Source organism: Aulostomus chinensis, chromosome 1 (genome assembly GCF_037954235.1).
Source record: "Aulostomus chinensis isolate RoL2024-O1b breed Wild chromosome 1, RoL_Achi_v1.0, whole genome shotgun sequence".
In the NCBI taxonomy this organism is placed as follows: Eukaryota; Metazoa; Chordata; class Actinopteri; order Syngnathiformes; family Aulostomidae; genus Aulostomus; species Aulostomus chinensis.
In genome coordinates this window covers 56,921,948-56,938,853 of record NC_141320.1, presented here as the reverse complement: position 1 = coordinate 56,938,853, position 16,906 = coordinate 56,921,948, and positions in this window count along the sequence as shown.

Genomic DNA, 16,906 nt, shown 5'->3' with positions numbered 1-16,906 from the left:
TGGTCATGAACTGTCGAGATATTTACTCCTTTGGTCTCTGGTGAACCCATGAGGGTTGGCTTCTTACATGCAGGACACGTAAATAAAAGAAATCCAAACCTCTGGAGTTGAGAGAGAGTTCAAACATTTGTCTTCTTCTTTCTTTCTCTCCTCCATTTTCTTGTCTGTACTTGAATCTTGGAAAATCCGTCCTGTCGTCTCTGGTTTGGTCATTTTTATGGTCTGTCCTAATATCAGCTTGCCAACTGTGAAGCTTTGACAACTGAACTGGGATCAGATCCTATCAGGACAGAATTTAATAGCAGGAGTGTCCAGGGCCTGAGGTCTGATGTTGAGGAGAATGGGACAGATGGACGGTGAAAGGACGCCCTTAAAACACAACTCCTCCCACCAGGACTGGGGGTGGAGTGGAGGCCTGATAAGATGAGAGCTGTACTCTGACCTGAGAGTTTCCAGGTGACAGTGTGGATCCTCCAGTCCAGCACACAGCAGCTCCACTCCTGAATCCTGCAGCAGGTTCAGGCTCAGGTCCAGTTGTCTCAGACTGGAGGACTGAGAGCTGAGAACTGAAGACAGAACTGAACAATTTCTCTCTGAGAGCTTACACTTCACCAGGCTGAAGAAGAAATGGAAACATTTGAAGACATGGCATCAACACCAACTCATCAATCTGTTCTCATCTCTGGTTCAGGATCAGCTTTGATATGTGGATGTTTGGAGTTGATGCCTCATTTGCAGATTTAAACAGGTTCAAGAAAACTTTGAAGGACTTTGATAGAACGTTTAAATGTTATGATGGTAAAGTGAAGTTATCATTGATCCCTCAAGATGGTACTAAGATGCCTTGAATGAAGGATCATGATGTCACATTGAAGTTGACCTTTGACCTTTTGGCTCTGTGTCATCAGTCAGAACTGGGCAGTCCCAGTCCTGAGCAGAACCAGAAGCAGAGCCACATTTCATGGTTCTAAGTCTCTCCACTGGTTGTCTTCCAATATGCACATTGATCGTCCTGTTGTGGGCTTGCACTTCCTGGTCTCCACCGGCATGTCTACTGGTCTTCAGTGGTTGAACCAGTGCAGCCCCTCAGCTCCTCTGGCAGGAGTTTAGTCGCTGCTCTACAGTGCCAACTAAAACCTCTGACGAGGCCCCTTTAGCTTTAGACTCCCAGCTCCTGGACCAGTCTGAGCCTGACCATCTAAAGAGACACCATTAAAGACACCAGTCATCACTGACAGGCTTTACTGGTTGGAAGTTGCTCCTTGAAATATTTGACTTCAAATTTTTTCTATAATGTATAAATATATATATATGCTTTCAATTAAATTGATGCCTTCCTTGTTGATGGTTTGACCCCATTTTTAATGAGTTTCTTGTTTTTATTCATTGTCTTCTGCTTATTCCTTTCCATTAAGGGTCCCAGCATCTACGGGCGAGAGGCAGGGTTCACCCTGGACAGGTCGCCAGTCCATCGCAAGGCCAACATACAGAGACGAACAACCATTCACACTCACATTCATACCTACGGTCAATTTAGAGTGTCCAAGTAGCCTGGTCCCCAATTGCATGTCTTTGGATGGTGGGAGGAAGCCAGAGTACCAGAGAGAACCCACACATGCACGGGGAAAACATGCAAACTCCACACAGAAAGATCCCGCACCCGGGTCGGGACTCGAACCTGGAACCTTATTGCTGTGAGGCCACAGTGCTAACCACTGCACCACCGTGCAGCCTGAGTTTCTTGTTTTGTCTTTATTCCTTCATTCATTCTTCAACATTGTTCTCTTTTCACCAGAGCTTTGATCCTCATCTTCCTGAATTTCACTGCTACATTTTAATTCTCTTCGTCTTTTGCCATCGTTTCCTCTTTGCCTCTATTTTATTACCATTCATTATTTTCATGCGTCCATCAGTCTCAGATATGTCTTTGTCTCATTGCTCTGATCTCCGCTTTGTTGTCTTTCTAGTCTCCAGCAGGAGGCACCAGACCAGGAAAACCTGACACTGACATTTTTCCCTCTGTGCTATGAAACAAGACAGGAATGATCACCATTCAGAGAGAATGGAACTGGTCTGATCATGAGTGGGTGGATGTCTAACCCTGATGTCTGAGCCATTCACACCACCAGGGGGAGCTCTGTAAGAAGGCTTTTCCTCTGCTACAGTTCAGCTTCCAGTCCAATCATTCCAAACATTCCTGCACCCCCCCCCCCAGCTGTTTGACTTGCTGCCCTCCAGGAGGTGCTGCCACTGCATCAGGGCTCAGATGGATAGATTAAAGGACAGTTTGTCCCCAAGAGCGAGAACCACTCTGACCTCCACCTTGTCCACTGTGCTGCCCCCCTTCCAGACGACCACACTGATGAGATCTTTCTTGCCGCTTCAGTCTCTAGTTCTATAGGTTTGATGCTCTCTCTTCTACTCAGCTTGGCAACTCTGAAGCTTTTTCAACTGCAGGAACGTCTATGAAAATGTGGCTTCAAGTATATATTCACTGTCTGTTAATATCTTATTCAGACTCTCTGCTGCACTCTCAAGGTGCATGTAGTGGGGTCTCCAGATACACCTGTGTCTGCTTTGCTGTATGAAATAAAGTGTTGATTTGTCTAAAGCAGACGACTCCAGTAGATCTCTTCTCATCAACGGACCCGGTGACGTCGGCATACTTCAACAATGACTCACATGTTTGTGTTTGTTTTTTGTTTGTTTTTTGTTTCTCCTTTTGTCACACAAGATGGCAGTGCACAGGGATACAGCAGCTTCAAGCTCTCCCTACCCTTGCACGTTTTTTATGTTTTTTGTGTGTATTTTTGCGTGCTGTTCATCGATCGCGGACACTAATATCCACTACAACCGAATGGACTTACTGGACATCGGTTTCCAGCAGAAAATGACAGTTTGCAATGATTCTCATCGCACTCACAACATACCGGACGAGATAGCGAGACTAGTGGGATCGGGTTGTTATCGGGTCTAGCAAGCGACGCAGGCGGCAACGCGAGAGGAAACAAAAGCGGGACTGCAGAGCTGGCCTGTTGACCAGGCTAAGGAAGCAACCACTCAAACCCCAGCTGCCAAGCCTCTACCGTTCTATATACCCCTGGATGCAAATGTGAAAACCGCTCTCACACTGCTGCTCAATGCCAGTAACAGTCACCAACGGGCACACCCTCACGGCGCTCACATCATCGCAGGAGATTTTAATCAGGCTGACCTCAGAACTGTTTCACCAAAATTTCACCAGCATATGTAATCCACAACAAGAGGAGACAGGACTCTTGACCATGTGTACTCTAAGCTCAAGAGTGTGTGGCAGCAGGCATAGCACCCAAGGTTCTTTGAACACACCTTGATGGCCTGTCGGCCTATCAGAGAGCAGGTGCCCATATTTAAGACGGCCCCTCCCTCACCCTTCCTGCTTCGTAACACTTCATGTGGAAGTGGCTGTGGGTGTGCATGCTGCTCTGTCCTGCTGTGCTGCTCTCTGCACTCCGTTTGTGAGTGGTAGGTTTCCTTCTCCCTCTCTCTGCATATGATGATGGTAACATTCGAGTGGCTAATGCTAGTGTGGTCTTAGGAAATGCTGACATCCGGCTCCCTCCCTCTTGCCTTCCCTCTGGGATGAGCGTGTGTGTGTGTGTGTGTGTGTGTGTGTGTGTGTGTGTGCGTGCTGATTCGCCTCAGCTAAGGTAGGTGCCTGTTGTCGGCCTGCAGCTGTCATTTTCAGCCAAACTGTGCTAATGATCTATTTTATCAGGGACAATCAACCAACCGGACGCTGCTGCTTTGTCTATGCTGACCCAGCTTGTTCATCAGGGTAATCTGCGTGGCCGTGGGTTGTTGAAACACAGCCTTGCTGCTTTGGCTGCTCGGTGCTTCGGGTGGCCCTTTGAGGCTATTTCCTGCAGTTACCCACTCTGCGCGTCCACGAGGTGACACACACCTGAACGGAGCTGAATCCGATGGATTCTTTTTATTGTATGAGTGATGTTTGAGGGTGGAATTAATTTTGGTTCAGTTATTTAGTTTTCTTCATTTCTTTTTCTTGTTTTGGGTTTCTTGAGTGAGTTTGTTTGTTAGATTTATAGGATTAATTGATATTTGCTTTTTGTTTCTTTTGATCAGGGTTAACTTTCTTTCATTTGTGTTCACCTTCTTGGTTAAATTGTGTTTTGAATTATTAGTTTTCTTTGAATTAGGTATTGTGCTTTGATTTATTTTGGGCTGTATTTGAATGATTAAAATCTTCTTTCTATAGGTTATTTTGATTTAACTCCTCCCACCAATTGAATTATTTTTGCATTTGGTTTGAGTGTAACTCTTGTGTTTTTTTTTCTTGTTTCAGTGTCAGAGGCTGGTGGTGGTGACGGTGACTGGTGGTGGTGTCCCCTCTTTGTGTGCTGTGTTTCCCGGGTGACGGTCACTTCCTGGTGTGCGTGTGTGGGTGACTTATTTTTGATTTCCTTAATTGAGTGAACTCCACCCAGATACAATCGCTCACCCCCCCTCAAAGTCTCTGCCCTGATCAATTTCCCTTTTTTTCCTTTGTTAGGTGTGTATGTGAATGTTTGATTGCAAATTGATTTTAACTTGATATCTAAATTTTTTTTTACACCACAAACCACGTCTCCAGCCGATGAATGGAACTTACCTGTGTGTCTTGTCCCCCTAGTAAGAAAAATAAATCTCTCTGGGTGAAATTCCCAGGGTGGCGTTGTTGGGCAACTGTGGAGAATCCTCTCAAAATTATTGCGCAGTATTAGTGGAATTAGTGTCCCTTTCCCTCGCCACAAGTGCATACAGAGCCATTCCCCTCCCCCACCTCGGACAGTCAGACCACCTCTAACTGTTGATGGCTCCAGCATACACCCCCCCCCCCTCAGCCGACAAAGCTCACAAGACGGACCACTACCACCTGGCCTAACGATGCCCTCCCCTGTCTGCAGGACTTCTTTTAACAGACCCAGTGGGAGACTGTGAGAAAATGAGCTTTTGATCATGTTCTGTTCATATGTCACCATTATATCAGGAGTTGATTATGTATAAGTACATGACGTGATTGTTTGTATTAAGTTGTGCAGGCTGCCAGTTGCCCCCGAACTGTCAAGGCTGAATGACGAAAACAACAGGACAAGACGACCTGACTGTGCAGGAGTACTAATCAAGAAGTGTGATATGCATGAGTGTAAAATTACGTATGCAAAAAAGGTGTGGCTTCAAGCATATATTCACTGTTTGTTAATATCTTATTCACTCTCTGCTGCACTCTCAAAGTGCATGTAGTGGGGTCTCCAGATATATCTGTCTGCTTTGTTGTGTGAAATAAAGTGTTTTGTCAAAAGCAGACGACTCCAGTTGATCTCTTCTCATCAACGGACCTGGTGAAGTCGGCGAACTTCAACAAGACTTTCCACCATGAGGACCTGGCGACATTCACAGAGAGTACTTCACTACATCAAGTATTGCATCGGTATAGGTATGGTCACTGTGGAAAAGTCAATCCAGGTGTACTCCAACCAAAAACCACGGATGACCAGCCAGGTCCGCTCACTCCTACGGGCCCGCAATGCAGCCTTCAGATCTGGGGACGCGGCAATCTACAGCACTGCCAGAGCCGACCTGAGAAGAGGCATCAAGGCCGCCAAAGAAGACCACAAACAGAAGATTGAGGAACAGCTCAGCAATCCTCGGCAGGTGTGGCAGAGCATACAGTCATCACCAACTACAGGAGCTGTACTGTGTCAGTTGGGGACTCAGACAGAGCACTGGCAGAGGAGCTGAACAGCTTCTTTGCTTGCTTTGAGTCCCAAGCACAGCACTCAGCCACACCACTCCAACCCACAACGACTTCTGATAGCCCCCCATTCACTGTGGGGGTGGAGGACGCTAGACAAGTATTTTGCGCCGTCAACCCCAGGAAGGCCACGGGCCTAGATGGAGTACCAGGGAAAGTGCTGAAGGCATGTGCAGACCAGCTAGCACCAGTATTCACTGACATTTTCAACTTGTCATTGATACAAGCCAACATCCCAGCATGCCTGAAATCGGCCACCATCATTCCAGTCCCTAAAAAGTCACCCACAACCACCCTCAATGACTATCGCCCAGTAGCGCTCACACCAATCATCACAAAGTGCTTTGAGAAATTGGTGCTGTGACACATCAAAGCCTGTCTCCCCTCCACCCTGGGCCTGCAACAGTTCGCATACCAGTCAAACAGATCCACTGAAGACGTGATAGCCACAGCCCTCCACTCTGCACTGAGCCACCTGGAGAAACAAGGAAGCTATGTCAGGATGCTCTTCGTAGACTACAGCTCAGCTTTCAATACATTATTACCGGACATTCTAATCTCCAAGCTAGCTGACCTGGGGCTCCCACCATTCACCTGTTCCTGGATCAAAGACTTCCCGATCAACAGACCCCAGCATGTGAGGCTGGGCCCCCACCTATCATCAGCCCGATCTCTCAGCACCGGCTCACCCCAGGGGTGTGTTCTGAGTCCACTGCTCTACTCACCCTACAAGCATGACTGCAGACCCACTCACCCTGAGAACATCATCGCCAAATTTGCAGACGACACGATGGTGGTGGGCATGATCACGGGGGAACGAGGCAGCCTACAGAGATGAGGTCCCCAGACTCAGCCAGTGGTGTGCATGCAACAACCTGGCGCTGAACATCTCAAAGACGAAGGAACTCATCCTGGACTTCCGTCGGAACAGAACCCCCCCTGCACCCCTTTACATCAATGGGGAAAGCGTGGAGCGAGTAGACACCTTCAAAGTCCTCGGGGTCCACATCTCTGCCGACCTCTCCTGGACAGCCAACATGTCAACACTCATTAAGAAGGCCCAGCAGCGACTCCACTTCCTGAGGGTGCTCAGGAAAGAACAACTTGACACCAACCTGCTGGTGACCTTCTACCGCTCAACCATTGAGAGCCTGCTGGTGTACGCTGTGTCAGTGTGGCACTCCAGCTGCACTGAGGCTGACAGGAAGAGTCTGCAGAGTGACCAACACAGCACAAAAGATCATCGGATGCCCCCTGCCTGACCTAACCACCATCTACACCTCACGCAGCCTTAACAAAGCCAAGAACATCAAGGACAGCACTCATCCCGCATTCCACCTATTCAACCTGTTGCCCTCTGGCAGGCGCTACAGGTCCATCCCAGCAAAGACAAACAGACTCAGGGACAGCTTCTTTCCCAAAGCTTTCACCATGCTCAATGCAAGCTTGCACTAAGGAACTGAAGTGCCTCAGCACAATTACCGGCACTATCTTTTCTTTTTTACCACCAAATCTGCCAGCCTCCTACACAAAACCAGCTCAGGATGAAGACTGAACTGTAAAAGTACCTCTATATGTTTTGCACTATCACCAGGACTGTTGATCTGCTCTTGTTGTGCCATGTTTGCACTGCAAATGCTACATCACCTCAATCTGTTGATGACACAGCCACCTTGAATCTGGTACTATAATGTGCCTGTGCACCTAGATGCACCACAGCACCACCTAAAGCTGCTATCCACTCTCATAATGACAAAGTCATTCTATTCTATTCTTTTTCTGTCACCGTTTTGGTTGTGAACTTTACCAGTCTATATTTGTGTACCTTCTCTTTTTCTGGGTAGTACACCAGGTAGGCTGGGCTGTTTTTATCATAGCCCACAAAAACACCTTGCACGCACCTAGGGTCTAACTTCCCTTTGGCTTGTGTCTGATAAGCATAGCACACTGATCCAAATTTTGGCATTTTGGAAATATTTGGCTCTTTCCCTGTGAAAAGCTCATAGGGCGTTTTCTGTGTGCGCCTACAGTAGCATCTGTTCCTCACATAAGCCGCTGTCTGTACAGCGTAGTTCCATAGCTCATTTGGTAATGTACTCTCCAACTGTAAGCATCTACCCATCTCATACAATGTACGCCACCCTCTTTCGGCCGTGTCGTTTTTGGGGGGAGGGTAGGGTGCAGACGTCTCATGTCTAATCCTATTTTTGACAAGCAGTGCCTGGAACTCTTTGCATGTGTACTCAGTCCCGTTATCGGAACTGATGCACCGGACTTCACCGATAGGTGCGACATCTGCAAAAAAATGTTCTGTTGCTTGCACTGTATCACTCTTGGACTTAATAAAATACACCAACATTATACCAGAGTAGTCATCAGTGAATATTTGGGCATATTTGTGACCATCAATGCTAGTTGTTTGCATAGGACCAGCTAGGTCAGTGTGGACTAGTTCCAAGGGTCTCTTAGCCCTTCTGTAAGGCTCCCTGTTTCTCGTCTGGGTGAATTTGCCCTTTGTGCACACTTCACATAACTGTGCTGGTGTAGTCCCACCCCCCTTTATCTCCATGCCTCTTACAACACATTGTAATTTCTGCACATCTTCATAAAAATGCCAGGTTTGTACGTCATGACATGCATTACATTGATCAACATCATCTTGAACAGTGGGCAAGTAATACAAGTTACCACTTTCGTGTATTTCAAACCTGCTACCGTCCTTTGTGACCATGCGATTGTCCCCTTTCTGGAAGGTGATCATCGCTCCTCCATTTGTGGCCCTTGCCACCAAAAAGATGTCATGCGGGTAAGTAGGCATGTAAAGAGCATCTCTCAGCTGTGCTCTGTGCTGTCGTCCAGCGCTGTCTTGTAGACAGATAATCGCCGTTCCTCTTCTCTGTGCTATTCCACTGCACTTGTTCCATCGGCTAATTCCACTGTATGAGAGTCAAGCTTAAAGTTGTCATCAAACTTTTAAATTTCTTTATGTCATTCACAATGTGTGACGTTGCTCCACCGTCCACCATGATGCCTTTCAGCTTCACGTTGCCTGGTGGTCTTTCGCTCTTTATGTCTTTGGCCTTGAAGAAATGGTCCTCCTGGTCACTGTCCCACTACTCTTTGACCTTTCTTGCACCATCTCGTTCCCCCTTTTTCTTGCACAGGGATTCTTCATGTGTGTTACTTTTACAGTGGCTACACCACATTTTTCTGGTGCACTTTCTTGCTTTATGCCCTTTTATTCCACACCTGTAGCATGTCACGTTGACATCCTCATCTTTCTTATTGTAAGCGTGTGTCTTAGGTGGACCCCTGCCTTGTTTGACACGTGTCTTCATCACATTATCTGTAGTATTCGTCTTATTCTTTTTTCACTCTCTTAAACCGGCAGTCTTCTTTTAAAGTCTGCAAACGTCACATTGTCTTCATTTTGTTTTACATGAACTGCTAAGGGTTTGAAGGAGTCTGGTAGCCCATTTAGTACCATGGCTACATTCAATCCATCACTCATGGTTTCACCAGTATCTTTCAAGGCCATTATTATGTTTTCTGCCCTTATGATGTAATCAGTAACGCTCTCACCTCCTTCCATGCGTAGCTTGGTGAAAGATGTGTAGAGGTCGATGATCCTCGGCTTACTTTTCCCTGAGTATTTTCAGGGCCTTTCTGCCATCATCCGCTGCTTCGTGTCTTATTATTGCCAAGCTTTTGTCGTCAATCAGTAGGATCATTTTAGCATAACAGTCAGCATTATTTCTCCTGTCTGCTGCTATCTGATCCGCATTTCCACCGGTCGGCTCATTCAAAATAGTTTCTTTTAATTTTAGAACGTGCAGATGACCAAGGAATCTTGTTTCTCATGGGACATATCTGTCCTCTGAGCCATCAAAAAGTAGTTGCGGAGCCGGCGCTGCTATTCTACTGTTCATCCCGCGTAAATTGCGTCGCGAAAACTTCTTCCGAGCTTTACTCGCTCTATCTCCTAGTTGCCCACAGAAGTCTGTTGTTCCGTTACGTTAAACTTCTTCCGACAAGACTGAACGCTATCCATGTCCAACTCTGACCAGGCCCGTAACTACCATTGAGGTCATATCCTCGGTATTTTTTCCCACGTTTTTTTTTTTTTTTTAACTCAGAAATGTGAAAAAAATTTCTGATAAAAATCCTTCTGACTTTGACTGATTGGTGGAAAATTCAGCAGCTATTCTCATTTGTTTATTCTGAAAATAAAGTCCACATAAGACAATCTTTTTTATCATCACCATTTTAAAACGTAGCTGAACTGTCCGACACTTGACACATTGTATCAAGTGACGCAGCCTTGCGAAAGTCAGCTAAGCACCGTGGGATATAGTCAGTTTTTTTTGTCGGGGTGGAATTTGAAAATGGAAGCAAGATGAAGAAGTCGACTCTAAAACAAACGAAACTCAGCTTTGGAAAGCCAACAGGCCAGGGGAAAAGAGACAAGGAGGTGAGTTGCTTTCGCTAGTGAGATGGTGCAGTATTTGGTTTTCCCTGTGTTTCCCCTGTAGGAAAGGCAAGGCAATTTTATTTGTAGAGCCTGTTTTCACAATCAGTTTGTCTCAAAGGGCGTCACATGGCATCATAACATCCTCTGCCCTTAGACCCTCACATAGACTGAGGAAAAACTCCATAGAAACCCTTTTAACAGGGAAAAATCTGAGAAACCTCAGGGTGAGCAACAGAGGAGGGATCCCTCACCCAGGAGGGACAGACGTGCAGTAGATGTTGTTACAGACAAGAAAACAGTTTACAATGCAGAATGTGAGAAACATGGAAATGTTAACAGTTGAAGAAGGAAGCTTCTGGTAGGGGAGGCAGGGAGAGCAAGCCAGCTTGATGGGGGACTGGATGGTAGACTGGTTCATGGAAGGGGAGGCAGGGAGAGCAAGCCAGCTTGATGGGGGACTGGATGGTAGACTGGTTCATGGAAGGGGAGGCAGGGAGAGCAAGCCAGCTTGATGGGGGACTGGATGGCAGACTGGTTCATGGGAGGGGAGCGCAGGCCGGTGTAACAGTCGGGAATAAGAGGGGGGGGGGGCGATGCAGGCGGCGGTTGGGGCTCTGGTGGATCCGTGGAAACACAGAGAGACTGCGAGACACCAAGGCCAAACTACAAAGTGCAACAAGTAATGGTAATGACAGTTCCAAAAATGTGCAGGGAGGAGAGAAGGAGGGAGGGGGAGAGGAGAGGAGAGGAGGGAAGGGCTCCATGTAACCTGATGTGTCCCCCAGCAGTCTAAACCTATAGCAGCATAGCTGTCAGTGGTTCAGAGCTACCTGAACCAGTACTAACTGAAGGCTCTGTCATAAAGGAAAGTCTGAAGCCTGGACTTAAACGTAGTTAAAGTGTCTGCCTCTCTGACCCATGGAGAGATGCTGGTTCCACAGTAGAGGAGCCGGTAACTAAAGGCTCTACCTCCCAGTCTGTTTTTATTGATACTGGGAATCACTAAAAGACCTGCATTCTGGGAGCGGAGTGCTCTGGTCGGACAGTAGGGACTAATGAGCTCTTTCAAATAGGATGGGGCTTTATCATTGAGAGCCTTATAAGTCAGCAGAAGGACTTTGAAGTCGATTCTAGATCCTACAGGAAGCCAGTGGAGAGAAGCTAAAGTGGGAGAGATGTGTTCTCTCTTCTTAACTCCTGTCAAAACCCTCGCTGCAGCGTTCTGGACCAGCTGGAGACTCTTTAGAGAGTATTTAGGACATCCTGACAAGAGAGAGTTGCAGTAGTCCAGCCTAGAAGTAGCAATGTAACTCACCTCTACGGGTGCCTCACCATTCATACTCTGTCCTTGCATGGCAGCTAGGGATGCTTGATCAATGATCATCGTTATCAGTGTAGTTTTTAATTAGCATTTCAAGCAACAGTTGTTCAAGCAACAACTGGCTAGATAGGATTTCGTTTTCCAGCCGCTATAAAAATGCTTGGAGAGGTCGAGGATTTTTCATCTCTCTCGATTTGATTTTGGCGCATTTCAGATTCAAAAAAGGCTGGAGAGTCGTCGCAACCTGTTGTTTATGACGTTGTTGGGAACCTCGACACGACTTGGGCTATTTGGCTAACTTACCAGACTATAACATGAACCCAAGAAGATGCTATATTAGCACTGGTTGCATCAAGATACCTACTTGACAATTTTGTGCTAACAGCTGTGGCTCGTGGCCACTCAGCTGGCTCAGCTTTCTATTGCCACAGTTTTGTTCAGTGCTATCAGCATTGCTTCCGACATGAAAATAAAGCAGACAAATAGAAACTGGGTCGGAACCTAAGCTTTTTCTTCATCGACTTAAAAACAATTGATGCACAAGGCGCAAAAATAAAAGAATAAAAGAGTCCATCACGTCCTCTGATATGACATCACCTTGAGATTCACTGCAGAGCTGTGCTGCTCACGCTGCATTTGGAAGAACGATTTCTACCTCAGCCATTTTATCTTATTCAACAAACAATCGTGGCTGCTCGCCATGACTACAAGTGGATATCACCACAGAAATTGGGCTGTGATCACCATATCACATAAATTACACACACGAAAATGCTTGACTACGGCAAGTCAAGACGATCAAAACACGCGATTGCTAAGTGTACACATTTCCACCTTCCATTCCATGTGCTGTTGCGCCCTCTTTTGACACTACCAGAAAATGGATAAAAAGTCACCAAATGACGATGTTTTTTGTCAAATAAGATGTATCACAATATTTGACCTCGGTATTTGAAAAATCCTGGGTACGGCCTTGACTCTGACTGGGCCCATAACCTGTCAAGCGCTTGAGTGCACTGTTTAGTGGAGAATAAAGTAAAAGATGCTCCTTACAACGTTTAGCCTACTGGCATATTTATTCTCTCCGTTGTTATTATTCCCGCCAGGAACAGAGAACTGGCACGTTATAGAACGTGGTGACGTCACATCCTGTGCGTACCTTCATGTTTTGAACACCCTGAGAACATCACAACAAGAGGTGGCATGACATATGGAGTAAGGGCGCTATCCAATGACAACACATAACAAAAGCTATGCTTTATGGTCTTGTTGCAGGCAACTTACCTTCACAAAAATAGCAGGATGGCTAGGTGCTTTTTGAGGTTTGTAGTATTTTTTCCTGAGAGTTTGAAGCCACAACATGAGGAAGCTGTGGTGGCTCCGTCGTCTGACTCGTGTCCTCGGGCCCGTACAAGGCATTCTGTTTTATTGTCCCTTGGACTGGATCTGAAGTTCGACCGTAAATCATCCCTCTTTTTACGACCACCCGACACCGCTGCTGCTGCCGTCGTGTGTGTCTCGTCCGCTGCAGACAGGCCCAGACTGTCTCTGTGTGTGCATGTGTGTGCGTGTGCGAGAGGCCTTTAGTGCGTGTGTACTGATGATGGGGGCGTGAGCATTAGGACCAACAGCTACAGCTGGCTCCATTCTGATGTTGGAGCTCTTGATTGACATTGCACGCATGTTATACTTGTTTTGAAACTTTGATCGTCCGCCCACTAACAATTTAGTCTTGTCTCGTTCTCGTCAGACGAAAATGTATACAATTTTGTCACATTTTAGTCTTTACAGGGCTACGGTGACGTTCGTCTTGGAAAAAAGGGGTCTGACGTCGTCATTGTCATTTTCATCCAGCCTGACGAAAACAACACTGGACCTCAGTGCTGCCTGTGACACAGCTGACCATCAAATCCTGCTACACAGACTTGAACACACAATTGGCATCCGGGGAACATTAAACTGGTTTCAATCGTATTCATCAGATTGATTTCAGTTTGTAGATGTTCATGATAAATCTTCTATACAAACCAAAGTTAAACACGGTGTTCCTCAAGGTTCAGTGCTGGGGCCGATACTTTTACTTTATATAGGCTTCCTTGAGGTCATATGACTGGGAAAAACTCCATAAATTTCCATTGTTACACAGATGATACTCAATTATATTTGTAGCACCGGTATCACACCATTAACTGCGCCACTGGACCAGTTCTAGGCTCTAAGGAGTGGGGAGCAAGAGTAATAATACCAGAGACCGTAGTTTTATGTAGAAAAGGCCGGCAATTTACTGAATATAAACACACATAAATCACAGGACACGAAACCAAAAATTCCCTGCAGGTTCTCAATAAAGAGGTAAGTATAAATGGAGAAAAAAAGGATCTCACTCTTTGTTCTTTTAGTCACGAGTTTATTTTAGTAAAGCTAATCTAATTTACTTAGACCAGTCTTTTCTCCTAGGTTGTACCTATTTTAGGTTTCCTATTTTTCTTCCTAAGTTAACTTTTTCCCCTTTCTTTTACAGGTAAGAAACACCTTAATCACAGATAAATCAAAGTGGACCACAGTTATTCGAATCACATTTGAAAATATAAACTCAATAAAAAATAAAAGTATGACACTTCAAATTTAAGTTCAAGTCCAAATGTGTTTGGTTCAATGAAAAGTTCTCAGTTCGGTTCACTTCAGTTCAAACCAGTTCCTGATGCCCCTCCCACTGTGGCAAGGAGTTACCACACGCAAGAAATCCCCTCACGATGCGATGGAGAAGATGAGTTGAAGGTCTGGGTCTGGCTCGCCATCTTGAATCCCACCCGTGAATGTGCACGCCCGCCCATGGCAGACCAATCCTCACTCCGACCGAACTTCCCACCGTGCAAAAAAACCTGACCTGTGTAACAGGCCATAAACACCATAAAACTCTTTTTAAATCTACAAATTACAAAAACGCGTCAGTCTCTGAGGTGTATAGTTACTGCTACAGTGGGTTTTTTTTTTCCAACTTAGAATGGCAGCGGAGCGGCCTCTTTTATCTCACGGCTCCGTCTAATTACTGCACAAATCTTCGATTTACACAGCTTACACACACTCTTGTAACATTCACAGTCTTCAAAACCATAGATAGTAACTGGGTAACAGTTTACGACGGAGCCGATGTGGCTTTGCTCTCATAAAATCCCCGTCAGCTCCCGACCAGGTAAGTTATGGTTTTCAGCTATTTTATCGGCTTTTTCAACTGTTTTTTTTTTTTTTTGGTTAATTGATCACTGCTCGCTTCCTCTGGTTTCTCCACTGCTCTTTTTTTTTGGGTCTCTGCTGCAGCATCACTCAGGTGCTGCGTCTGTGTCGCTGGTCCCTTAAAGGGACAGCGACGTCATTTTCGGTCAGCAGACTAATTTACATTAAATTACTCACTTTTAACTTTCAAAATTATTTATGCAGCTTTTATACAAATATTTATTCTTATTTATCTCATATTTTAACATGGGTTACATATTCATCAGTAAAGGTGGATGTAGGCCAACAGTTGTCTACAACTCCATGCATTTGTTCCTTCTAAGCTTGACTATTGTAACTCTTTATTATCAGATTGCACTAACAAGTGGTTAAAGACTCCACAGCTGCTCCAGAATGCAGCTGCACGTGTTGACAGGAACTAGGAAGAGAGACCTATCACCCGTCTTACCTTCGCTGCACTGGCTTCCAGTAAAATCCAGGATAGAGTTTAAAATCATTCTCCTCAGTTTGAAGGATCTTCATGGTCAGGCTCCATCATTTCTGAAAGAGCTCATAGTTCCATATGAACCGACTAGAGTGCTACGCTCCCACCATGCAGGTTTACTTTTGGCTCCCAGTGTTTCTAAAAGTAGAATGGGAGGCAGAACCTTGAGTTATCAGGCTCCACTCCTGTAGAACCGTCTTCCAGTTTGAGTCCAGGGGGCAGACAGGCTTAAAACCTTCCTTTTTGATGAAGCTTATAGTTGGGGCTCATCAGGCTGATTCTGGACCAGCTCCTAGTTTATGATGCTATAGACTAAGACTACCGGGGGACTCCCATGATGCACTGAGCTTTCCTTGAACCTAAACCTCCTCCCTGGAGTTGTCTGTCTCTCTCACCCTACAGGTCACCTGGGTTTGTAGATGTTGGGTTGATTGCTTCCTGTCCTGGACCAACTACTCACTCGCCCCGACACTGTGTTTCTCTCTCCTCTCTCTCTCCTCTTACCCCCTTGCCTCCCACCAATCTCTCTCCTCTCCTCCCCCACCCCCATCTCTCTCCTTCTCCCTCTCAACCCCAACTGGTTGTGGCAGATGGCTGCCCACTCTGAGCCTGGTTCTGCCTGAGGTTTCTTCCTGTGTTGGAATGTTGGTCTCTTTCATTGAATAACTCTTTCATCGGAGAAGCTCTGTTGGGTCTGTTTCTCTTCCTCATGTTTGACCTTGAAAAGTAAGTGTTAACATACAGGAGCAACACAGGAGTCAGAGTGGAATGCACTTCCAGAGTCATGCACCATCGCAGCTGCACATTAAAGTTTATCAAGTTCTGAATTCTGCTTCACTCTTGCTTCCTGCATGACTGGATTAAAGTATTACTGAATCCCGTAAGTGTAATTTTCCTTTGAAATACTCACTAACACAAGTATTCAGCTCACAATTAAGTTTTTCCCTTCTGCATTACTTCTTAGGGCACGTTTCCACTGGCTCACTTCAGCTTAGGTCACGTCTGGTTGAGTCGGTTTGACCACGTTTCCACTGGCCCCAACAAGGTACTAACCATGACCATTTTGGGCCCCTGCTCTGCTGGGCTTCCAAGTGAGCCAAACGGGGACTAAAATGTGATGTAAACACAAAGCGAGGCGCTGATTGGGTAACTTACTCACTTATGCATCTGCTTCGTATCATCTTGGCCTCGTGGAATACTGGTCATCGCTTGGTAAAGTCTTTTATTCTTTTCTTGGGTGTTCTGTTATGCTGCTTGAAGTCTTACTTTTAGTTTAAGCAAAAATCACAGACCGAGCAGCAGACATAACATCGCCTCCATGTTGTCCATTGTTACTGTTGTGTCACACACAAATTACACCTGGGAACTCTTGGCCAGTGAGGGTACCCACGTTGACGTGGTACCCAGTGCTAGTGGAAACACACCCATGCCAACCCATCTGACCCGAGGCAAAGTGAGCCAGCGGAAACGTGCTTTGAGGGACTCCAGAATGCGGGAAGAAGCAGCCATGTATACTTAGCTGGACGCTATTGGAGACTGACGGCTAACAGCAGTTAAACTGCATCTCATCAAAAGTGAGAAGTTTTACACACCTGCACACGT